The sequence below is a fragment of the Pristiophorus japonicus genome, chromosome 3 (genome assembly GCF_044704955.1).
Source record: "Pristiophorus japonicus isolate sPriJap1 chromosome 3, sPriJap1.hap1, whole genome shotgun sequence".
NCBI classification, from domain to species: Eukaryota; Metazoa; Chordata; class Chondrichthyes; family Pristiophoridae; genus Pristiophorus; species Pristiophorus japonicus.
The window spans coordinates 53,755,229-53,782,153 of NC_091979.1; the positions used below are offsets into that span (position 1 = coordinate 53,755,229).

General features: G+C 43.0%; 1 long non-coding RNA gene across 2 annotated transcripts in view; it reads right to left on the reverse strand.

Annotated features, from left to right (window-relative positions):
• Positions 1–2,788: 2,788 nt before the first annotated feature.
• Positions 2,789–26,925, reverse strand: part of LOC139257262 (uncharacterized) — a 103,585-nt gene continuing 79,448 nt past the window's right edge. The window contains exons 4-5 of one of the 2 annotated variants that reach the window (XR_011592234.1): positions 26,389–26,635; positions 2,789–3,543 (exon numbers count right to left, since the gene is read on the reverse strand). This is a non-coding gene — a long non-coding RNA (uncharacterized lncRNA). The remainder of the gene's footprint in view (positions 3,544–26,388; positions 26,636–26,925) is intronic. The other variant, XR_011592235.1, reaches the window with a different exon arrangement.

Consider the following 26,925-nt stretch of genomic DNA (forward strand, 5'->3'; position numbering starts at 1 on the left):
ACGCACCAACGTCAGTGTTCTCGCTCAGGTCAACAATCCCAGCATTGAAGCATTGACCACATTCGACCAGCTCCATTGGGTGGGCCACATCGTCTGCATGCCTGACACAAGACTCCCTAAGCAAGCGCTCTACTCGGAGCTCCGACACAGCAAACGAGCCCCAGGTGGGTAGAGAAAATATTTCAAAGACACCCTCAAAGCCTCCTTGATAAAGTGTAACATCCCCACTGGCACCTGAGAATCCCTGGCCCAAGACCACCCAAAGTGGAGGAAGACCATCCAGGAGGGCGCTGAGCAACTCGAGTCTTGTCGCCGAGAGCATGCGGAAATCAAGTGCAGACAGCGGAAGGAGTGTGCAGCAAACCAGACTCCCCACCCACCCTTTCCTTCAACCACTGTCTGCCCCACTTGTGACAGAGACTGTAATTCCCACATTGGACTGTACAGTCACCTGAGAACTCACTTTTGGAGTGGAAGCAAGCCTTCCTCGATTTCAAGGGACTGCCTATGATGATGGCAAGAAGCGATCATAAGAAATCCCGGCCAAAGAGTACCTGTGGGATTAAAGCACAAGTTTTGCGTTTTGCCATCAGAACCTTAGTGGATCATTCAGTGTGTGATGGTGTTACTGAACATTAAATACGGTTTTCGCCGCATGTTGACCCTTCGTGGCCAAAAATGCTGTTTTGCATCTGGGCTCGATCCTCAGATCGGTTTTTGCGGCGCTGCTTAGAAGCACCGCCAGGGAGAGCTGCACCAGGTGTGCAATGGCTCTCATTGTGACACCAGCAAAAGTTTTGTCAATCACCCAACACGTACACCGCGAAATGCGCCCTGCGATGGCCGCCAGGGAAGACACAGCGGTGCAGCCATGCTGGCGGCGGTGACTTGGATAAACTGCAAAAAAGGTAAGTTCCGGTGTTTATTTCTGCAGTGATTGTATGGTAAGGGTGTTGGCAAGGGTTTTTGAATGTTTTTGTGAATTTTATTTTCCCTCCCAAGGCCTCTCTCAAAGTTGGCGAGGATCCCGTTTTTGCTCCGTGTTAAGGGATATGAGTGAAAGGAGTTAATGAGGTGCTGGCCTTTATATCTAGAGGACTAGAATACAAGGGGCTGGAATTTATTCTGTAGCTATACAAAGCCCTAGTTAGACCACACCTGGAGCATTGTGAGCATTTTAGGGCACCACACCTTAGGAAAGATGTATTGGCCTTGGAATTAATGCAGTGTAGGTTTGCCAGAATGATACCTGGACTTCAAGGGTTAAGTTACAAGGAGAGATTACACAAATTAGGGTTGGATTCCTGGAATTTAAAAGGTTAAGGGGTGATCTGTTTGAAATTTTCAAGATATTAAGGGGAACTGATAAGGTAGCTAGAGAGAAACTATGTCCACTTGTTGGGGATTCTAGGACTGGGGGCATAGTCTAAAAATTAGAGCCAGACCTTTCAGGAGTAAAATTAGGAAACACTTTGGGGTAGAAATGCTGTTGCTTAACGCCCCTGGAAAGGGTCGAAACAGGGGCGCTGAAGGGCTCAGAGCCGCGAACACCGACAATCGAGCCGCTTGACACTTTCAGTGTGCCGGTGACACTGAGCAGTACCGCCCGGAAGTGTCGAGCCAGTGTGCAACAACTCCGGTTTCGACAGCGCTTTGATTTTCGTTTGGTGCTGACCCTGTAGCGCCCCGTAGTGTCCCGTAGTGGGACCGCTTGAAAAACCAGGCAGTCAGAGCTGTCCCCGGCGGCAGTGAGGGAAGGAATTACTGAATGAGGTACGTATGATTGGGTTTTTTTGGTTTATTTTTGCGATTTATCTTTATGCGGGGTGACCAAGGTATTGGGAATGATTTTGTGATTTTTGTGGTGGTTTTCTTTTTCCCAGGGAAACCCCTCTTAGGGCATTCCAAAGCCGACTCTTTAGCAATGGATTTTTAGTTGCTCAGCCGGCCTAGCACTCTAAGAGAGGTAAGGAATGCCTCTATTAGCGCTCCACTCCACTCCACTCAGAGCCCAGTTGCTGAATTTTGTGGCTGCAGACACAAACCATTTCCTGATGCAAACTTTATCACCCAAAGTAGCCTCAAACCTAATTTCCACCCCTTTTTGTGTAGAAGTTTGGAACTCTCTTCCACAATTGGCAATTGATACGCGATCAATTGTTAATTTTAAATTGGAGATTGATAGCTTTTTGTTAGTTAACCAAAGGTGTTAAGGGATATGAGTGAAAGGAGTTAAGTCGCAGATCAACCATGATCTCATTGAATGGCGAAGCAGGCTTGAGGAGTTGAATTACCTACTCATGTTCCAATGTTCATAAGTTCCGGAGACACCATTGGGAAAACTGAAATAGGGGATTTGTGTGTCAGAAAGTGCAAGAGAGCTGAATTAATACATGAAGGTAAAATGATGCTGCACTGCAATTAAATGCCTATCTGCTGATATTGAGTATTCATTGCTTAAACACATTCAAAACTAATTGTGAAAGTTCATGCTGATGTTTTGGCAGAGCATGATTTAGATGTGTTTTAAAAAAATGAATGGAGATTCTGCTTATAAAAAACTGGGACTTTGGGAATGGTGATGAGAACTCTGAACCTTGTTACTAGGCACTGATTGGCATCAACATCAAAATCATGTAGAAGTCTGCTGATCACTTGTTCATCAACCCAGCCGGAAAGGAACTGGTTGATAGTTGCAGGTACCCAATAGACTAGACAGTAATGTGCAGATCTATAAACACAGTGCATTCAAAATTTAATTTTGACCATAGCAACCTTGATACGAGGTCAACATTCACAAATATGATTTTTGTCACCCTTCCAAGGAATATTGCACATCACAGTAAAGCTCAATTCTATCAACGCCCAATATACATGGCAGCAGACTTTACCGAATAGCAATCAGTAGGAGAAACGTTTGTTAATTTTCCCTCTCAAGGGCCCAAACGCCGTTTAGGAACTTCTTGGTCTGTACGGCTCAATTGAACGCTGGGACGTGCCTTTGCCAACTAATCCATTGGGAGAGTTCCAGATTTAGCTTTTAAGTAAAGTCATGTGTCACTTTCAACTGTTTTAATTATCCTAATGGAAGGAAGACTGTTTTTGTTCAGATACAAATATTTGGTGGTATTTTCATCAAATTGTTTCTTCATATGAAACTAATCCACTCTTGTGTAGTACAATCGCAAGCCTGGCCCAATAAAAGGTGCAAAGCAGTGCCATCCGGGTGAAATATGAGCTACTTTCAGTTTTAAATAGATTAGCCAAAAAGATCAAAGTGACCACATCAAGGACTACTTCTGAAAATAAAACCGTAATAACCCAGTAAGTAGTACGTACAACATAATATATACATAAGAATGTGCATACGTGTATATACAGAGGTATATGCATTACTTATACAGGGTTCAAATTGACTATTCTTTATATTACAATAACACATTGAGATTCCCTGCTGTTCACATCTTCTAGCATCTGTTTCTCTGCATTTAAGGCTGTTGCTTTGTAGCAGCGAATCTCAGGGAAATGTTTCTGGCTGTTAGCCTGCAAGGCAAAATAGATTAGAGGCACTGTCAGGCACAGTTAAAGTGGAGACTTGATGATAATTGTTTGCAATTTAATTTCAAACAGTGATAAGTTATAATCCAACCATATTTGTCCAACAAAAATCCTGTTGGGTGTGCAAGATTATGTGATATCCCAATCCCACATATGCAGAAAGTAGTGCAGATGCTCAGCTAGGTCATGAAAGATGCCAGATTTAAAGGCTGAACCACACTGTTCCCAACCTTGGAGTCATATTTGAAATGAGCTTCCAACCACATATCCTCGGCATTACTAAGACCGCCTATTTCCACCTGTAACGTCGTCCGTCTCCACCTTTGCCTCAGCTCATCCGCTGCTAAAATCCTCATCCATGCCTTTGTTACCTCTAGACTTGACTATTCCAACACACTCCTGGCTGGCCTCCCACATTCAACCCTGTTTGTAAGAATAAAAGTGTTTCTTTAAGATTAACATTGATTCTGTGTATGTATAAATGTTAAAAGTGTAGGTTGTACGGAAAGGCCTGTTAGTGTTGAAACAAAATGAAAGCCCACAGTTTGCCAGCGTGGGCTGAGTTTTGAAAGAAACAAAATGGAAGCACACAGAGCTGCCACATGGGTTTTGTGTATTGGAAAGCTATTTCAATTAATCAAGAGATGGCTGAGCCAGGCCAGACAGCCACATGTGTGAGGAGAGCCATAAGGAACCAAGGTCCTATCGTGAGGCTTTCGGAGGGGCAATGGCTTTTGAGAGGTATAAACAACTCAGCAAAAGTCTTTTCTCGCTCTCCTGAACCAGCCAGCCACAGGGAAGCAATGTATATCACTCTTTATTAGAACCTCATTTTATTTGTTCTAACGAAGGTGGATGTGCATGTGTGTATGTTTTTTTAATAAACTGTTCCAATTATTTTAGAAGAATTGTCTCACTGTCAAATTTAATGCCAGACATTTAGAAATCTTACATATAAAGTTGAGGTCATCCAAAACTCAGCTGCCTGTGTCTAATTCACACCAAGTCCCATTCACCCATCACCCCTGTGCTCGCTGACCGATACTGGCTCCCAGTTAAGCAACACCTCAGTTTCAAAATTCTCATCCTTGTTTTCAAATCCCTCCATGGCCTCGCCCCTCCCTATCTCTGTAATCTCCTCCAGCCCCAACAACCCGAGATATCTGTGTTTCTCTAATTCTGCCCCTCTTGAGCATCCCTGATTAAAATTGCACACCCAGTGGTGTCCGTGCCTTCTGTTGCCTCGGCCCTAATCTCTGGAATTCCCTGCCTAAACCTTTCTGCCTCTCTACCTCTCTTTCCTCCTTTAAGATGCTCCTTAAAATCTACCTCTTTGACCAAGCTTTTGCCCTAATTTGTCCTTACGTGGCTCAGTGTAAAGTTTGGTCTTATAATACACCTGTGAAGCACCTTGGGACGTTTTAATACATGAAAGGTGCTGTATAAATACAAGTTGCTGTTGTTTTATGAAAATATGTTTCAGTGTATTGATTTGAAATCCAAATAAAGTAACGTTACTCATTAAATAACAAACCATTAAGCACAAACCCATATCATTACAAGATAGGAGTAATAATAACATGAGCATGCATATAATTTGCCCAATAATAGGCGCAATGATTGTACGGTGAGTAGAATGTATCTGAATGGAGGAACTCAATATTATCATTTCCAATTGTAGAAGACTGAATATTTGTTTAAAAATAATCATGAACCCAAATCCCGGCAACTCCAAATGTCAAGCTGGTTCAGTATTATGTCTGAAAAGATAGCCCTTCCCATGTTTTCCATTAGTTACAAATTCAGGAGACTTGGAGTACAGGGAAGTCCAAGAAAAGCGGAACCATTTTTTTAAAAATGCTTAAAATGAAGGTGATATATATTTATTTTTCTCTGTTTTTCTTTTGAAATGGTACTGATTGTTTTTTTGGCTGCTGTGAAGGAAGGATAGGAGGGAGGAGTTGTCAGGGGCAGGTCAATAGCTCCGGTATAATTGGAAATCAGCACCATGCAGTTTTAGGTTGTTGGCATTAATTTAACACCACGGGGTTATGCAATTATGGCACCCTGCCACCATTTTTTATGTTTTTGTTTTGTTTCCCAGAATTTCCTCGTTTTGCTGAAGACTCATGTTGAAATTTAGTTCCATAAATGGCAGCAGCCTTTTAGAACCTGAACCGTGAGGTCATTTTTCATGCGTGAGCTCAGACATGGGCATCGATCTTGACTTTTGGACCTGTGGCAAAGAGGCAGCCGCGATTTTGAGGCTAGGTCAATTGAGAATTTCAAAACTGTGATCACCAGATTTTTGTTAGGTAAGGATATTAAGGGACATGGAACCGAGGCGGGTAAATGGAGTTAAGATACAGGTCAGCCATGATCTAATTTGAATGGCGGAACTGGGTCGAAGGGCTGAATGGCCTACTCCTGTTCCTATGATCCGGCCTCATTTACATCGAGCCAGCAATGTAAACTTACCTTTGCTGGGCCTCTTTGGCTCTATTGCTCGTGGAACCAATTGGCATGTGAAACTCTTTTGAGTTTACCTGCAAAAACATAAACATTAAAACCATGCCACCCGACCTGGGTGACACAGCAGACATTTTCAAGGCCCCTTTTTTTTTTTTTATTTATTTTTTTTTGGTTTTTTTGGGGCGCTAAAATCAAATTTTTCCAGTGCCCCCTATAAAAGGGGAGGGGGACACTAAAAGCACCGGCAATGAAAACAAATTAAACTTTAAAACGTAAAATCAAATTAAAATTTGGTTGCCGGGCGTGATGATGCACTCCAGTCACCAATTGGCATGTGAATGGCACACGGTATTGACCACCTGCAACCTAAAATAGCAATTGAGGTCCTTGGATCCTGATTTTCATACTTAAAAAGGACCTATCACCTGAAACAGGCAGGCATACTGGGCACTCAGTGGTTGGTCCCTTTCAAAATGGCAGCGGTTGCATCAGCGATAAGGCTACCGAATCAATTTTTGAGGCTGTTACAATCTCGTTAACACCAGGTGCAACAAGTTAAAATTGAGCGTTGATGTGTTATTTTCCCATCACAATCAAATCTGCTTTTGTCTTCATCTAATGTCATCACCTGTGTATGTGGTTTGCAGCAGCAGTTACTAAATAGCAATTAAGATTGTGAACCCTGGCTGATTTTCTTTCTCTCTGTCTTGCATAAGGAGAATTGAGGTAAATTATGTCAACTAAATCTTTACAGACAACAACAACAACTTGCAATTATATAGCGTCTTTAAGGTAGTAATGTCTGAGAATTGAACGTGGGATCTCCCTGGTCTGTATTGCTTCATATCAAAGTATATGGTGTATTTATACACTGAGCTGTTGGAGGATTGTTAAAGCAGGAAGAAATTGGCAAGAAAAGAATTCTCCCATTTGATGAAGTGAGTACATTTTGTCCCCCGCCTTCAAAAGTCTCCCCAAATCCAATGTCTTCAACAAAGTCTCCTGACATTTCTCTCAACTCTGGTTTCCTTTGTTTTGTCTCCATTCTCTGTTTGAAGACAAAGGCTCACCATTATCTTCCCAGGGCATCAAGGGATGGGTACTAAATATGGTCTGACTAGCATCACTCATAGCTCGAAAACAAATTTAAAAATGAAATTTGCCTCCCAATTTTCTTAAGCGCATTGGAATATTTCACTATATTAAAGATGCTTAATATGATATTTAGTTGTTATGGCTGGTTTACTAACACGGTACACCCACTACTTTTTGAAGCTGACCATCAAATGTGAGGGCAATAGCTTTTAAATGCTTGGAACTTTATTTTGAGCTAATATTTAGAATGGCGTGCAGTCGCCTACTGTTATTTACAGGGCGACTGCATGTTATCTTTTTCAAGTGTGGTTCCAACGGTAGATTCTTTGCAATGAAGCATAAAACTAATGCTAAACATAATTTCTCAGTGGCCCATATTTATCCTGGTATAATTGTGTTGAAAGATATTGAAATCGGGATTTGTTTGAACCCAATTGGTGAACCATTCCAAATAACTGGGCAAGCACAAACTCAACAGAAATCAGTTTCCTCTGCTATAGTCAGGAGGCAAATAGACCTGGGTGATGCAATAGGACTCAATGAAGCCTCTGTACAGTAAAGACAGTCCATTTAATCAGGAAATAATGGTAACCATTTAGGGATTTAGAGAGGAGTCTTCTGATCATTAAAAATAAATTAATTGAGGAATTAAAAATCATTATGATTAACTTCAATGTTCCTTATTTCTTTATTTAAACAGTGAGTGCAAATGACATTGTTGGGAGGAAGTAAAGGAGCCCAAATGAGTGAGATCATCAGACAAAATCATTTACTTTGGGGCCATTAATACTATGGGGACCACCAATAGTGAGACACAGGGCAAACAGACCTGAGTTAAAGTTGCCAGCTAACATGTCGCTCCCTGCCCAGCAGCAACAATGCTCTGTATATGTAAGCTTCATCCACAGGCATCCGAATGATGGTTAAATTTTAATGCTAGCTGAGAGCCAACCATCCCATCGGCTTTCTACTAATATTAAAAAGATTTAAGCTTTGCTTTGAAGAGGCTGCAGCTTTATTGTTGTAAGCGTAAAGTCAAAACAATGTGAGATAAGCACAGCTATGTGAGCAGATCAGGCATTACAATCAAACGGTCACTATGTGAGGTGAGCAGTTAAAAATAAACAATTTCCACTACATAAAACAATTCATAGCCCCCAGTTATCAGGAAAACTGTAACAATTTAACTCTTAAAAAGCTATTTCGAATGGTAGAATATAATTGAATGCTGGTACAATGTTTATCATTCTAGAATAAAGATTATTATGATATTTGTTAATGTCACCATATTAAGCCTACAATTTTGTCCTTGTACAAAACTTTGGTTAGGCCTCCGTTAGAATATTGTTTTCAGTTTTTCCTCACATGGTGGGTGATATTGAGGCTTTGGAAAGGGGAGAGCCACAAGGTTAATTCCCGGTTTAAAGCATCTTAGTTAACAAGATAGACTCTACATTTTAAAGATGGGTAGACTTAGGATGGTTTGATGAAGGTTTTAAGGCGATGAAGGGATTAGGCTGTGTTTGTGCAGGCAATTTATTTCAACTAAATGGGTTAGGGAGGACAAGGATTCACAATCTCAAGTTACATAATGGCAGAATTAGGTTAGATGTTAGAAGGTGTTTCTTTTCCCAGTGGACCTGTGGGGAATGCTGATTTGTTGAATACCTTCAAGCAAGAGCTGGATCCGTTTCTGGCTGGGGTGGAGATCACCTGGTACAAGAGGAAGGTAATGTATGACATTAATCAGGGCCAGAGTGGTCTCTTGGACTAGTTTTGATTGCCTAAGAAAGAAAGACTTTATTGATATCTTAGGCAGTCCCTCGGAATCGAGGAAGACTTGCTTCCACTCTGAGAATGAATCCTTAAGTGGCTGAACAGTCCAATACGAGAGCCACAGTCCCTGCCACAGGTGGGACAGACAGTCGTTGAGGGTAAAGGAGGATGGGACAGGTTTGCAGCATGTTCTTTCCGCTGCCTGCGCTTGTTTTCTGCATGCACTCGGCGATGAGACTTGAGGCGCTCAGCGCCCTCCCGGATGCACTTCCTCCACTTAGGGTGGACTCCTAGATGTCGGTGGAGACGTTGCACTTTATCAGGGAGGCTTTGAGGGTGTCCTTGTAACGTTTCCTCTGTCCACCTTTGGCTCATTTGCCATGAAGGAGTTCCAAGTAGAGCGCTTGCTTTGGAAGTCTCGTGTCTGGCATGCGAACAATGTGGCCTGCCCAGTGGAGTTGATCAAGTGTGGTCAGTACTTCAATGCTAGGGATGTTGGCCTGGACGAGGACACTAATGTTGGTGCGTCTGTCTCCCAGGTGATTTGCAGGATCTTGCGGAGACATCGTTGGTGGTATTACTCCAGCGACTTGAGGTGTCTACTGTACATGGTCCATGTCTCTGAGCCATACAGGAGGTCGGGTATTACTACAGCCCTGTAGACCATGAGCTTTGGAGTAGATTTGAGGGCTTGGTCTTCGAATACTCTTTTCCTCAGGCGGCCGAAGGCTGCGCTGGCACACTGGAGCTCCTCATCAATGTCTGCTTTTGTTGATAAAAGGCTCCCGAGGTATGGGAAATGGTCCACATTGTCCAGGGCCGCGCCACGGATCTTGATGACTGATGACTGATTGATATAGTGCCTTTCACAACCACTAGACATACCAAAGCAATTTACAGCCAATTAAATACTTTTTGATGTGTAGTCACCGTTGTAATATAGGAAACGCGGCAGCCAATTTGTGCACAGCACGCTCCCACAAACAGCAATGTGATCATGACCAGATAATCTGTTTTAGTGATGTTAATTGAGGGATAAATATTGGCCAGAACATCGGGGTTAACTCCTCTGCTCTTCTTGGAAATAGTGCCTTGGGATCTTTTAAGTCCACCTGAGAGAGCAGATGGGACCTCAGTTTAATGTCTCATCTGAAAGATGGCACCTCTGACAGCGCAGCATTCCCTCAGCACTGCACTGGAGTGTCAGTCTAGACTGTTGTGCTCAAGTTTCTGGAGTGGGACTTGAACCCACATCCTTCTGAGTCAGAGGCTAGGGTGCTATCCACTGAGCCACGGGGGGTTGGTGAGGCTATTTCCAGATTTATCTCTCTAATTGGCCTGGTGTTTTGCCTCTCCGTGACATAGCTTCCGGGCGAGGTGGGAAGTGTAAGTATATAGTGATACACAAGGAATCGCAATTATATGGGACAGGATGGATGGTCTAGTAGGTCTTTTCTTGTATGTTCATATTTATAATATGCTATGAACAAGAATCTGTGATGTAGAGTAGGAGATAGTTGCCAATGCACAGGTTCCAAAAAGCTAAATATAAAAAGACATATAAAATAGGTTAGGAGGTACTTAAAGGCAGTAACACACTCGAGTTCAAATAGCATTTACATAACTAGCTGAAGCTATGCTTTTGAGGTTAACAATATCATCTGAATCTCTTAATTGACTTTTGATTTTTTTCCTATCTATTTAAGTTTTGTTCAAGGGTACTCTGGGTTTAATATAGGTCTCTGAAAGAATTTGGGACAGAAAATTATTTACCTTGGTAGTCGAGGTTTCATTGCCCCATTTATGTTGAACAGCATAACTAAGAATTCAGTGTAACAACAGTATTACAGAATAATCTACTCTGAAACACTGGCAATTGCATAGATCATATCTGTAAAGCTCATCTCATCTAACCTCAATATATTTGTTTGTTTCACCTCACAGAACTGTACAATACTAACTTTAATATGATAAAGGCTACGGTGTGGTGCTTCTATACTCAGCTGCCAAGTTCTTGTTGGTTTAGAGCTCACAATTTCTGGTTAAGTGGCTCTGTTTACTGTAGCCTATCTCCCTCTTCTCTCCCTGCGTGGAAACCAAGGTTGTTTTTGTTGAGTAATTCTTTGCTCATATCACTCGAGGAGTCACGCATCAATCAGATCTGATGCTGACTTGTCGAACTTGTTTCTCAAGCATATTTTTACATTGCATGCATTTTCACAATCTATTGAGACATGACAAGATTAATGACAAAACTGAATATGTTCCAGCAAACAACATGACAATATGGCAAGGCAGTGACATATGTTGATACGTGTTTTTTATTTTTAAGGGCTATTCACTGAATCTGCACGATCAGACCGGTGACATCAAAAAAATCCACAATTATTAGTTCCCTTTTATACTAAATGATATCAATATTGAGATTGACTTTTCTGAAGCAATTTTTTCTTTTTAAAGTAGCCACAATATTTTAGTTTATTTTGGAAATATGAATAACATGTTTCTGGTTCTTTGCGGCTTTCTTCAATTCTAGCTTCGAAATAAAGTGGCAATACAAATTCAGTCTTTTTTTTTTGCCAGATATTATAAGAAGGAAACCATGGCCTGGATTTTAAATGCCAGAAAGTTAATTTTCCCACTCACCCACCCACGACACAATGAGACCTGGTCGATTTTATAGGGGGGCCTCACTTAAATCCCACTTGCCAAACTCCCACTCAATTTGGAGGAAAATCGCCCTGCCTTAGGAGACCCAACCTCCATTTGTAAAGAAGGACCCGAGCAACTTTGCCAGGTGTCCTTGCCGCCGGCTCAGGAGAGCAGGTTAAATTTCAGAATGTGGCTCTCCGGTGATTAAGTTAGTTGGGTCATTTTAATAGCCGACCGATCTGCTTTCCGCCGCAAGGGCAGGGTTAAGATCATCCCCGAAATTTTGAACGTTGAAAATTTATTTCATTGTTCATAGGGTTAATAAAATGGATCTTCTGGTGGCAAATCATTTTATACAGTAAGTAGCCTATTGGAGAATCCTGATAAAATATATTGTTGTGCAGCTTATACTTCACTTATAAAGAATGTTCTAATTTATTTCAGGGTGGAATAAGGCACAGAGAACTGATTAAATTATAAGGTGCGACAGTTTGATTAGTAAAGCCATTAGCAGATATACATTACTTTTTTTTTTAAGTTTGGGGCGCTTTTATGAAGCATCCATCAGCTGTCTCTTTAAAGTTCAATGGTTAGACCGCTCACCGCCTATATAAATGGGAGGTATGTGATGCATAATCCACACATTTCTACTTCAAAATTGCAATTGGGGTCCTACAACAGTGTAGGACTTTGATTTGCATAATTAAACATGCTCCCACCCAAAACAATGCTGTTCACACAGTTACAGGCCCTGAAAATTAAATCAGGCAGATCTTGGTCATCTAATAGGTGCTTGAGGTTGAACCCCCACCCACAATTTTCCCCTGCCAATTGCCTGTTATTCAAGTGAGAAAAGGTGTCCATCAGTTGAAATTCAGCCCAATACTTCTCCTAATGTGTTGTAGTTTGAATCTGTGATACTGAATTTAGCCAACGTGCCCATGAACTTGGATTTATATCACTCCTTTAACATAGAAAAACATCCCAATCTGCTTCAGAGTTATAATCAGACAAAAATAGTCATTGAACCAAAGAAGGAGATATTGGGAGGGGTGGTCATAAGCTTGGTCACAGAGGTAGGTTTTAAGGAAGGTCTTAAAGGAAGTGAGGGGGATGGAAAGACAGGGAGGTTTAGGAAGGGAATTCCAGAGCACGGGGCCTAGACAGTTAAAGATACAACCACTACCACTAATGGAATGCACAAGAGACCAGACTCGTAGGAATGGAGAGTTCATGGAAGTGGACTTGTCAGGCTGGAGAAAGTTCGAGAAATAGGGAGGCCATGAAGTAACTTAAACACGAGGATGAGAATTTTAAATTGGAGGTGTTCGGGGACAAGGAGCCAATGTAGGTCTGTAAGGACAGGGCTGATGGGTGAGTTGGATCTGGTGTAGGATCGGATATGGGTCTAAGATTTTTGGATGAACTGAAGGTTGAAGATGAGAGGTTGGCCAGGAGAGCATTGAAATGGTCGAGTCAGGAGGTGATAAAGGCATGGATTACTGTTTCAATGACAGAAGGGCTCAGGCAAGATTGGTGGTGGACAATGCTAAGAGCGTTGGTAGCCAGAGGACACAGATTTAAGATAATTGACAAAAGAATGGAGAGGGAGATGTGGAGATGATCTGGAACGCACTGCCTGAAAGGGTGGTAGGAGCAGATTCAGCAGTAACTTTTTAAAGGGAATTGGATCTATACTTGAAAAGGAAAAATATGCAGAGCTACGGGGAAAGAGTGGGGGAGACAGACTAATTGGTAGCTTTTTCAAAGAGCCAGCAAGGGCACGATGGACCAAATGGCCTCCTTCTGTGCTGTATGATTCTATGGCCTAGAAATTGGCCTCCTTAGCGCCTCCAGTTGTTGCCTTCGCCCAGAGATCATGACGTCATCGCCTTACGCATCACCCCGGTAACGCCCCCGACCCAAAATTACGATCTGTCCCCTGCAGTATCGCCGGGCGAAAACATCGGCAGCTGCAGGAGGCATCCATCAGGGAACCAGGCGCTTCGGGGGTGATGATTAAAGGTGAGGTGGCCGAGGGAATTACAAAAAAAATGTACTTACCCTTTTGTAGATTTTTGGCCAGTCTTCTTTGCCCGTGATCAATCAGCCCGGCACTCTGCTTCAGTGCATCGGGCTGATCGGGCCGGATCGCGGCTGCCATCGGGGAGAAAGTGAGTTTTTATTTTTCAGAGCCCGCAGCGATGGCCCTTCCCTTTAAGGGAGGGAAAGAGCCTTTCAACGTGGCAGTGCTGCACGGCTCAGTGTGCAGCATTGGTCCACTCATCACCCCGCCTGCTGCCTCTTACGCTCCAGGAAGGAAGTGCACCGTCTGATTTAGTGCTCCATTTCCTTCCTGGAGCGCTACTGCAAATTTTTTTAAAGTAGTAAAAGATTAGCGCGTGCCGCTAATTTTGTCCACTTTTAAAAGTTAGCGCCCCAAACAGGGCACTCCCAAATATCTCCCCCTATGTTAGAGATAGAAATAGATGGCCTATGTGATGGAGAGTATATGTAGTCAGATGTTTTTGCTTATTTTGTGCATGTGGAAGTTTTGAATGTGCTTCCATGCTAACATCAGAATATCGTGTGTGATGATGTAAGAGCATGTTGGGAGGGTTTTACATGTTACATTGCCTCCAAATTGGCGCGGATACGAAAGTTAACCCTGAATTGTTGTAATAGCCATGGCTGTGAGACGGCTTTATGTTAGATCAGCATCAAGCTGCAGCTCAGAAACTTGCCATCTGCATTGTCACCTGGATTTCAGCAAACATCATCCACTCTGACCTCCAATTTGGAATTAAACATCAAACATGACAAAGGTTTCAAATTAGGATTTGAATTGTTCCAAGGGATCTCAACTTTTGAAGCATTTTTCAGTCCTCATCAAGTAACTTCATTTGTGATGCCGTCTGTTTAAATATACATTTCTCATAAGTGTGATAAACACAGCTGCAGTGTATGCTTGGTTATGAAAGTCTAATTCTTAAAAGAGCTCTTTGCTCGTTATTTACAGCCAGCCTTCTCAGATGTTTAGGACTGAATTTGGGACATTGAATCTCTTCAGTCAGGAATTGAATATTTTGACACAATTGGGAGTTGGAAAAATTAGCAGGGAGTGAGATTGGGTTTAAGCAAAATGGAAAGCTAAAGTTTGCGATTGCAGCCCTGCGTAGATCAGATCAACGTTGTCTCAGAGAATAACCTGAGCACAAAGAAAGAATAATAATAATAGTAAGTAAGCAAGAACTTTTCAGGCATTAGCAATATTAAGGAGGCACTGATAAATGGAATATTTTATTCTCTTCACATCACTGCATTTTTACTTATTTAAGTATGCATTTGTATTTGGTGTCATTCTGCATTTCAGTTTTTTGATCTCTCCTTTCTAACTGTCTATTTGCCTGCTGAAAATACTTCTGCATATCTTCCTCCAGTCTCTCACACGAGTGAATTTCTGAATATAAATCAAATTCCACCTGTTTGCTCTCATGGCCGGTTACCTATGTCTTTCTTATCAACAATAAAAAGAAAGACTGGCATTTATATAGCACATTTTATGAGCACTGGATGTCCCAAAGTACTTTACACCAAATGAAGTACTTTTGGAGTGTAGTCACTGTTGCAGCATAGGAAACACGGCAGCCAATTTGTGCACAAGCAAGCTCCCACAAACAGCAATGTGATAATGACCAGATAATCTGTTTTTTGTTATGTTGATTGAGGGATAAATATTGGCCAGGACACCGGAGCTAACTCCCCTACTCTTCTTCGAAATAGTGCCTTGGGATCTTTTACATCCGCCTGAGAGAGCAGATGGGACCTCAGTTTAAAATCTTATCCGAAAGACGGCACCGCCAACAGGGCAGCACTCTCTCAGTACTGCACTCGAGTATATGGATGCTGGTAGTGTATTCTTGATCCTATGGGAGGTGGGGTGGTGGGTGGGGTGGTTCAATTCCTGGCTGTCTCTCACTTGAAAAACAGGCAACCAGCAAAGGAAAGTCTGGTCACACCTTGGACACCACGTGGCCTGCCTGATACAGTTTCCAGGCAGGCCTTTAAATGAACATCGAGCACTTCTGCCTACACCAGGCGGGAGGCTGTTTAAATATGCAAATACTGGTTTTACATCAGTTGTCAGATACTGATTGCAGTTTTTAAATATGCAACAACTTGTATTTATATAGCACATTAATGTAGAAAAATGTCCCAAGGCACTCCACAGAAGTGTAATCAGACAACAAATGATACTGAGAAGGAGATATTGGATAGGTTACTAAAAGCTTGGTCAAAGAGGTAGGTTTTAAAAAGTGTCTTAAAAGGAAGTGAGAGAGAGAGAGAGAGAGAGAGAGAGATGAAGAGGTGGAGAGGTTTCAGGAGGGATTTTCAGAGGGATTTCACGGTCTAGATAGCTGAAGGCCCATCTGCCAATGATGAGGCGAAGTGAGTGGAGATGCATAAGAGGCCAGAGTTGGAGGAACAACATTTGTTCAGAGGGTTGTAGGGCTGGAGATGGTTACAGGAAGCCAAGAAGTGATCTGAACACGAGAATGAGAATTTAAAACTGGAGGTGTTAGGGAATCAGGAGGTCAGCAATCACAGAGTTGAGTTAGGATACAGGCAGCAAAGTTTGGATGAGCTCAAGTTTATGGATGGTGGAAGATGGGAGGCTGACCAGTCAGCTGAGCATTGGAATAGTCAAGTCTGGAACTGAAAAAGGCATGGTGGTAGCAGATGGGGTGGATCAGGAGTGGAGACTGGCCATGTTACAGAGGTGAAAGTAGGCAATCTTTGTGATGGAGAGGATATGGGGTTGGAAGATCGGTTCAGGGCCAAGGTCGTAAACAGTTTGTATCAACCCAAGATAGTGGTCAGGGAAGGGTATGTAGATCAGGAAGAGCAGGAGGCCATGGATAGATCCTTGGGGAATCCAGAGGTAACAGTGTGAGGACAGGAATAGAAACCATTGCTGGAGATGCTCTGCCTACGATTGGATTGGCAAGAGTGGAACCAAGCAAGGGCAATGACACTCGTCTGGACAACGAAGGAGAATAATTGGAGGTGGATGGTGTGGTACAAAAGGACACAGCATGTGTCGTGCTCTGCCATGTTAGTGGCAGTTGTACCAAGTTAATCAATAGTTCTTAAAGGGACCGCTGTAGGCCACTCAGGAAAAGGTATGGTTTTAGATTTTCTAAGGATGTTTGTGGGGCCAGGTGGAGCTCCCCCCTCAACAGGCTGCACCTGCTGGCCAGCTCCATTTCCGCTGTCCAAAACAGGCAAGCTGCTCAGAGTGCCTCGTGTGGTGCCACAGTTCATCGGCAAAATTCAAATGAGATCTAAACCTGAAAATGATTCTGGCCTCCTGACTGCGGACTTGGGTGGGCACAGCAGTGCCTTTCACCAACTTCACACCTGTTTTCAGTCAAAGTTGAAAATCCCCTCCTATATGTACGTTGCACTAAAAGTCCCATAACATTTATATAATCCAGCTCCAAATAGTTATGATACATTTTCGATAAAATTGCAGGCAGAAAACTGATATTGGACAGTGTACCTACCACCTTATGTCATTGCTACCAACTTAAAATGCCTCTTCTTTCTACCTCTGTTAACTAATTCTGTGCTACTGCTGGTGGCACATGGCTTATTGTGATATAATCTCCGGTAAACTCCCGGAAGAATAAACCATTGTTTGTTTGGCTTGATTGAAAGTGTGATTGTCATTAAATTTCTAAAGACTTGAAGAAATGTGAAATCTAATAGTTGCGAACAACATGGTTTCAATAGGAATTAATCTCAGGAGATTTATCTCAGGTACTACACTGAAGGAACTGGTGGCTATTGGTAACTGAAGAATGAAAACTTTAGTATTGCATATTTTGATTACATTTATAAACTGAATGTTCAGATTATTGTTGCACTTCAGTGAGATGACCTTGAATACAATACTTTACTTAAGCTGCATTTTTGAGAGATTTATGAAAGTATGTGATAAATCTAAAAGGTGTGCTGTGACAATAGCACCAACTTAGTGACTCTTAACCCATTGTGTACTAAATGAGAATCACGATCTTAATCTAATATGTTTTAATATGTGAATAGAAAAATATCCTATGGTCTAAAATTTTATTTTACACATTTGCAACAAATTGTTTTAGTGGAATTAATGTAACAATAGATGTGTTTGTTTTGAAAATGCAAGGAAGCAGTCACTGTACAAATGGTTAACCTAAGAGAGCATTCCAATACTCGCCAGTCTTTCCACAGAGACGCTCTCAAGCCTCCTTGTGGTCAGATCAATATAAAGGCTTTCTTGGTGCACCCTGGAAGTTTCAGGGGCAGGTCCTTAGTTCTCTGGTACATTAAGTTTGAATTCCAACAGCAAATGACACTTGAACTTGCATCCTTTTATTCACTTTGCGATGGAGCTGCTGGAAAGAGTACATAGTGGTAAAGAACTTGCATTTAAAAATCTAGATAAGTAATGGAGAGGGGGAAAAACTGACAAGCAAAGTCCCACCTTGCAGAAGCATAATGTTCTTTTGCAAATCCATTAAGGCAACAGCTCAAACCAGCCTACCCTACTGGCCGAATAAAGAAGTACGGTCGTAGAAGGAAACATAGAAACATAGAAAATAGGTGCAGGAGTAGGCCATTCGGCTCTTCGAGCCTGCACCGCCATTCAATGAGTTCATGGCTGAACATGCAACTTCAGTACTCCATTCCTGCTTTCTCACCATACCCCTTGGTCCCCCTGGTAGTAAGGACTTCATCTAACTCCTTTTTGAATATATTTAGTGAATTGGCCTCAACAACTTTCTGTGGTAGAGAATTCCACAGGTTCACCACTCTCTGGGTGAAGAAGTTTCTCCTCATCTCGGTCCTAAATGGCTTACCCCTAATCCTCAGACTGTGACCCCTGGTTCTGGACTTCCCCAACATTGGAAACATTCTTCCGACATCTAACCTGTCTAAACCCGTCAGAATTTTAAATGTTTCTATGAGATCCCCTCTCATTCTTCTGAACTCCAGTGAATATAAGCCCAGTTGATCCAGTCTTTCTTGATATGTTAGTCCAGCCATCCCGGGAATCAGTCTGGTGAGCCTTCACTGCACTCCCTCAATAGCAAGAATGTCCTTCCTCAAGTTAGGAGACCAAAACTGTACACAATACTCCAGGTTTGGCCTCACCAAGGCCCTGTACAACTGTAGTAACACCTCCCTGCCCCTGTACTCAAATCCCTTCGCTATGAAGGCCAACATGCCATTTGCTTTCTTAACCACCTGCTATACCTGCATGCCAACCTTCAATGACTGATGTACCATGACACCCAGGTCTCGTTGCACCTCCCCTTTTTCTAACCTGTCACCATTCAGATAATAGTCTCTCTCTCTGTTTTTACCACCAAAGTGGATAACCTCACATTTATCCACATTATACTTCATCTACCATGCATTTGCCCACTCACCTAACCTATCCAAGTCACTCTGCAGCCTCATAGCATCCTCCTCGCAGCTCACACTGCCACCCAACTTAGTGTCATCTGCAAATTTGGAGATACTACATTTAATCCCCTCGTCTAAATCATTAATGTACAATGTAAACAGCTGGGGCCCCAGCACATTGATAGCTCAAAAGTGCATCTACGTATTAATACTCTTGGGGTAGAAATTTGTCTTGGACGGTAGCGCAAAGTGAGCTGTATCAGATTGGGCTCCGCCTGAGATTAAGTTTCGTTAACTTCAATGGAATCGAATATCGGGCCAGACATATAACAGGTGGCCATAGCGATACCACCCATTAAGCACTGCCATCCAGGAAAAATATCTACTCTCTGGCTTTTTGGAGGATATTTCCTCCTATTAGTTATCATAAACTAATTTTTTTGAAATTCAAGGCTGAAGGTTGAGACAGAAGGGTCGAAATTGCCCATTTTTGCGACACCCATTAACACCTACAGGGGGCACTAATGGGGCACAAAACCATTTTCGTCCGGGGAGGGGTGGCGGTGAGAAGGCATTACCGGCTCCCACGAAATTGCACGGGAGTTAGCGGAGATGCTGCCATAGTTGCGTCATGCCTCACCAGTAGCACCCCAGGTCATCACGCAACCGTAGAATCACGTCATTGCTGTGCATGGCGACCCTTTAGTGCCGCCCGCCAACCCCTTTCCACCCTGTGGCGGAAATTGCCCCGCAGCCCGCGAGGCTGCTGCAAGCGGGGTCAGCTCCAGCCTCGCGGGTCGCGAAACGGGCTGACATCTGCTTGTGGGCAGAAGTTAAAGGAGAGGTTGGGAGTGCTCCACGCCACCATCTTGCCTGTTTGACCGACTCACCTGTCAGCACAACTTCTTGCTCTGTTGCATGTTCCAGGCTGCCATTGTGCAGCCCAGCACTCTGTTTTGGGTGCCAGGTTACGGCCCCAGCATCACGCCACCCTGGTGGCCCAGTGGAAGCCATCAGAGGCCCGGCAGAGTGTGTAGCGGTCCTCCCGTTGAACTGAAGGGGAGGGGCATTGAAACACATCAGTGCTACGCGGAGCATCTGCATAGCGCTGCTGATTGCGCCTCAGTATCGCCCCGGAACCTGCCCCAAGAGGAAGTGGAGAGTGTGAAATTGCTCTCCTCTTCCTCTCGGGGCGATAACCGTAATTTCACGGCCGGGCACAGGAAGTCCCGCCCCAAGTCGGTTACCGCGTCCAATCAGGGCACTGAGGAATTTCTCCTCCAGAGTATTATAGTGAGGAACAATAGATATGGGTGAGATTATACATTCATTAGTGTCACTTTTAAGTACCTCCACCTGGCGTAAACACGGTGGTAGCAGCCTGCAAATGGCATCGGGTACCTTACCACACTATTTGCGCTGAAGCTGCAGCCACCGCTATCCTGGCTAGGGGCATGAGAAAGGAGCTGTTTCTGATGGATAACCATTTGTAATATGTGGAACCTATTGCAATTTTGAGGTAAAAGTGGGCACAAGTGCAACGCCGACATCACCAAAGAATGTTTTGTTTTTGTGGGGCAAGGAGGAGCAGGCTCGCTGGTTGCATGCAAATCAGGCCAGGCCTCAAAATGGCTCAGGCCTCACGCAGTTGCAAGGAGTAGAAAATGGCCACGCTCTATTCGCCAACCACACATTGTGCACCTAATTTTGAATTCAGCCCCATTGACAATGAATATTTTAGCCCATGGGTAAAGGAGTACCTTTACAGGTTAAATCAAATACCAATTCTGCTCTTCATCAGATCAGCTAAGTCTTTACATCTCAGGAGGAAATTATGTCCTTTGGCGTACACCATCAATCATTGGACTTGTGGAAATCATGCAGCCAATAATTTCTCTTCAGAAAGGCTCTGTCCTGAGCTTAATGTCTCAAGATCATAACTATAGTCTTGATGAAAAACATACTTCACATATTTATACATTTGCTCATATACTTGCTACTGGATTAGTTTGAGTAATATTCTATGATTTTACGACAATTTATTTAATCTGCAAACCTTATGAGCATTACAATCAGTGGCGTGTTTAATAATGCAACATGTTGCTTCATGTTCCTATCATCTTGAAAAGCCAACCAGATTGTAGGGGTAAATTCTAATCATTTTGCAATGTAGCAAATTGAGTTTATGTTACAAATTGCAACACAAGCTCATTTGATGATGAAGACACAAATTGAAATAATATGCTCCCTCTCCATTTGCAGTGGGCAATTTTTGTTGTGGTGTCCTGAAGAAGGCAAAATTAACATACCATTGGATGCCATCAAACTATATCCTTTCTTTGTCAAGGTCATCGCTTCAAGCCACTCAGCACTCCATGGAGGAGTGAAATACTGGTGACACATTTTTGAATAAATATGTGTATATCTGTTAAATGTGAAGGTTATGTTTAACTGACTTTGATGGAACAAGTATCCAAAAATGCCACTTTATTTTTTTAATTCCAAGGTGGAAATGGCCACAGCATTTGTCGCAATATTGTGACATCTCTTTCTTACTAAGCTGGGAGAAGTTTGACAGGATAAAACATGCAAGGAAATAGTTTTTAATGCTCTCAAAGTGCTGCTTCATACCACAGATACAATAATTATAAGCAATTCGACAAAGGAACTATAAGGGAAATTATATATATTCCCACTGAAGGACAGACTAAAAATGCACACAGTCTCGTATCTATGCACAGAGGGGAAATGCCAAAGCTGCCGCATATTTTCTTGGCTGAATCGTGCTCATTATATAATTTCCTGGTATTTTACTTGCCCAGCTGGCATCCTGATTGTGCCATCTTAACTTTCCAAGCATAAGTATACTACCTGCTAAGTGCACCTGCACCCTTATTCCTCATGTTCTGAATAATCAGCATTGATTAGTAATTGCAGGCTATATTTCAATAATAGAGTAAAAGGAGCAGGAGTTAAGATGGTTCTGAGAAGCTGGACATTAGCAGGTGACAGCCTTGAGGAAAGAGCATGAAGTTGCGAAGCTTGCTGAATATTTGCTGAGGTGTATGAAGAGTTATAAGTAACATGCAGACACCTTGCTCAAGTAAGCTTCCAGCATCCCCTTCCCCGATGCTCATACAAACATACGAACGAACATATGATAAAAGACGGACAGGTAAAAACCATCTGGTCCATCAAGCCTGTCCCACACAATTGCGATACCTTGTGTATCATAACTTATACACTCCACCCCACCCAAAACCATGTGAGCTCCTGGGAGAGGCATAAAAACAGATTTAAAAACCCAGGTCAATTTGGGGGGAAAGAATCAGGGAAATTCCTCTTTCATGGCTTTGCCCGAGGCACTAATTTCCTGGACTTCATGCTTGGGTGAGGGCTATGATGTTAGGTACATTTCTCTTACACCTCTCCCTTGCTGCTTTGCCCTGCAGGAAGAGAGGGTGAGAGTTATTGAGTGGCAGTTGAAAAGGTAAGTGGAGATGTGCAGTGCATGTGCTGAGAGCTGGAGAAGAAGCAAGATGAAATGAGGATGGGGAGTTTTTCTTCACTATCTGGATGCGGGTGATGCTAGCAAGGCAGGCATTTGCTGCCCATCCCTAGTTGGGAAGTTGAAGGGAGGCCTTCTTCTTGAAAGCTGTTTGATACAGCTGAGTGCCTTGCTTGTCTACTTGACTGCAGATTGCAATTAAGAGCCAACCACATGGGCATGGGTCGAGAGTCACATACAGACCAGCCCAGGTAAGGATGGCAGAATTTATTTACACTAGTGAACTAGTTTTTGCAGAAAATCCAACAGCTGTGTGGTTATTTTTACTGATGCCGGCTTATTATTTCCAGATTTTTTTTTTAACAAATTCTCAAACTGTGTCGATGGCATTTGAACTCATGTTCTTTGGATTATTACTCTAGTAACATAACCACTACACTTCTGTACCCAGGTGGTGCATGGAAAGCCAAGTGTGTGAAGTGAGGAAGGAATCCTGGGAAGAGTTGCTGGTTCTGCAAATGCAAGTATGTGAGAAGGGAATGCTGTTGGTGTGTGGTGTGAGGAGAGTAAAAAGAGCAAAGGAAGAAATGAGTGTGTAATGATAAAGAGAGGTGTTACAGTATTCCATTGTGATTTAACCAATAAGGGAATTAAGGGTTACGGGGAGCAGGCGGGTAAGTGGAGCTGAGTCCATGGCCAGATCAGCCATGATCTTGTTGAATGGCGGAGCAGGCTCGAGGGGCTAGATGGCCTACTCCTGTTCCTAATTCTTATGTTCTTATGTTCTTATTGATTATACGTTGAAGAAAGTGATGGAAGGAAGAGAGTGATGGGGAGGGGGTGAAAGTAATGTTGGCAAGTATTGATGAAAGAGATGGAGAGATGGAAGGGCAGTACTCTCCCTTGCTGCTCATGTGAGGTCATTGAACCTCTTCCTACATTGATGCCAGATCCTAAGGTTGATGATGTGAGGTTGATGATGCAGCTAGAACATAAGAACATAAGAAATAGGAGAAGGAGTAGGCCATTTGGCCCCTCGAGCCAGCTCTGCCATTCAATAAGATCATGGCTGATCTGATCATGGACTCAGCTCCACTTCCCTGCCCGCTCCCCATAACCCTTTACTCCATTATTGTTCAAAAATCTGTCTATCTCCGGCTTAAATATATTCAATGACCCATTCTCCACAGCTCTCTGGAGCAGAGAATTGCAGAGATTTACAACCCTCTGAGAAAAGAAATTTCTCCTCATCTCAGTTTAAATGGGCGGCCCCTTATTCTAAGACTATGTCCCCTAGTTTTAGTTTCCCCTATGAGTGGAAATATTCTCTCTGCATCCATCTTGTCGAGCCCCCTCATTATCATGTTTCAATAAGATCACCTCTCATTCTTCTGAACTCCAATGTAGGCCCAACCTACTCAACCTATCCTCATAAGTCAACCCCTTCATCTCCAGAATCAACCTAGTGAACCTTCTCTGAACAGCCTCCAATGCAAGTATATCCTTCCTACTGATTACAGGTCCAGACTGCCACCTCTCTCCAGGCCTACTGGATAGTGTGCAATGGGATGCTAGGGATAAGAAGTCAGACAACACAGAAACAGTGGAGGAGTTGAGAGAGGTGGTGGAGAGGTGGAGCTAAATGTCGGCAGTGTAAATGTGGAACGTGACCCCCATGTCTTTGGATCGTGTTGCCAAGAGACAGCATGTCGATCAGGGAGAGGAGAGTGACAAGAATAAATCCCTGGGGTACTCCAGAGGTAACGACTTTAATAAATGCATGGCTTCAAATTCCCCATTGCCATTACAGAATTATTCACATTATTTTATCTGATATATTAATTAAATAGATAATATCTGAAAAACTGCGATGACAGCTAAATGCAGTTTTAACATTTTGTGACAAAGTGGCAGAAGAGGGAGAAAAGAGCATCCCTTAGAAGAGAATTTGGTGTAAAACTTCTTTTTCTGGCTCCCATGTTAGCTGACATTGTTAACGGTTCTCTCTCCTCAGGTACTGTCCCCCTCTCCTTCAAATCTGACATCATTAACCCTCTCCACAAAAAAACAATCCTTGACCCCTCAGTCCTTGCACACTATCGCCCCATCTCCAACCTCCATTTCCTCTCCAAAGTCCTTCAATATGTTTTCGCCCCCCCTCCCCCCTCCCCAAGTCCGTGCCCACCTTCCCCGGATCTCCATGTTTGAATCCCTCCAATCAGGTTTCTGTCCCAATCACAGTACCAAAACAGCTCTTATCAAAGTCACAAATGACATCGTTTGTGACTGTGACATCGGCAAAATATCCCTCTTCATCCTTCTTGACTTGCCTACAGCCTTTGACATGGTTGACCACTGCATCTTCCTTCAACTCCTCTCCACTGTCGTCCAGCTGGGTGGGGCTGCACTCGCCTGATTACATTCTCGTCTACGTGCTGACTCTCAGCAATATCAAGCAAAAACACAGCATCAGTCTCCACAAGTACGTGGACAACACTCAGCTCTACCTCACCACCACTTCTCTCGTCCCCGCCATTGTTTCTAAATTGTCAGACTGATGGTCTGACATCCAGTACTGGATGATCAGAAAATTCATTCAAATAAATATTGGGAAGACTGAAGCCATTGTCTTCAGTCCCCACCACACACTCCGTTCCCTAGCCACTGATTCCATCCCTTTCCCTGACATTTGTCTGAAGCTGAACCCGAATATTCGTAACCTTGGTGTCATATTTGACCCCAAAATGAGCTTCCAACCACATATCCACGGTATTACTAAGACCACCTATTTCCACCTCCGTAACATCTCTCGACTATGCCTCTGCCTCAGCTCATCTGCTGCTGAAATCCTCATCCATGCCTTTGAATTGAAAAATTGTCAAAGGATCGCAAATTTTGTTTGACAATCGCTTCTGTGAAGTGGCTCTGGGCATTTTACTACCTTTAAGGCGCTATGTAAATTTTTGTTGTGGTATTATTTTAAGCTCAGAATACTGAGAGGTTAGATTGGCTGAGTGAATATCAAGGTTGTTCTGCTTATCATAACAAGATGTGCATATACCAGGGGGATTTAACCAAGCAGTTCTAGCAGTGGATAGTAAGTGGAGTTTGAAGCTCAGGTCTGGGTCATTAGGATGCCAATATGTCCAGGTAGGGGAGGGGAGTCAGTGGCAAAGCAATGGAGTTAAGAGCAAACCTTACCAATGGCTTCCTAATCTGTGACTCATTTATCAGACAGCCAGTATGATATGGCAGAGGTGGTCCTGAGATCAAGAGAGGTTGACCTGGGTGTCATCAATATACAAATGGAAACTGACCCTGTGCCAGTGTATGATATCACTGAGGGACAGCATGACGATGAGGAAGAAGAGGGTCCAAAGATAGATCCTTGGGGAAACTCCAGGGATGATGATGCAGGGATATGGTGAAACCATTACTGGCGAGGTACTGGCTACATCTGAATAGGTGGACATGGAGCACAAGGGCAGTCCCACAATGCTGGACAACAGAGGAGAGGTGTAATCAACCTTATCAAACACTGTAGCGAGATTAAGACAAGGAGAGATAAGGCACTGTTGTAATGACAGAAGATGTCATTCATGACTTTGGCCAGAGCTGTCTTGATGCTGTAGGTATAGTGACTTGCACATGCATCAGGCAATTATGTTAGAAGAGAGGATTATTTTGAGATGCAAGAGTGTGAATGAAGGAACAGCTCCAGTGAAGACTAGAGGTGCAAAGTGTGCCAAGCTTCAGAATGGGTATGCATGGTAAACATTGAAAGTACTTAAAACAGTGAGGGTGGGTTACTTGTAATTGGTACACATGCTTAATACACTGCATTAGTGGAAGTTAATGGGGCATTCTCCTACCTTGGCTGAACTAGTGTAGTAATTAAATTTTTCTAGCACTGCTTCCATCTGTGCTGCGCGGTGGAGATGGCATCACAATTCCTCATCACTTGCTCCATTCTTTCAGGGAATTTCAATGGGCTCATCTGAGAAATGGATTGTACTCTTTACAGGTGTTTTATTCTTGCAAAGAAGCTTTCACAACGTGTCCATAAAACCCTGCAACAGCACCAGATTTCCCACATACCAATAGTATAGTATATTGTACCTGAAGTATAATGGATAAGAACATAAGAACATAAAAAATAGGAGCAACAGTAGGTCATATGGTCCCTCGAACCTGCTTCGTCATTTAATACGAACATGGCTGATCCAATCATGGCCTCAGGTCTACTTCCCTGCCTGCTGCCAACTTACAGGCATTTTCAACTCTAGAAGCTCTGATATGTGAAGTGCTTGGAAAATGTAGGCCTATAGCTCAGTACGATATTGGAGAGTGCAATTAAGAGCTGAGCAGTTAGGGTAGCTCTTTATAATAACTTTAATTTATATAGCGCC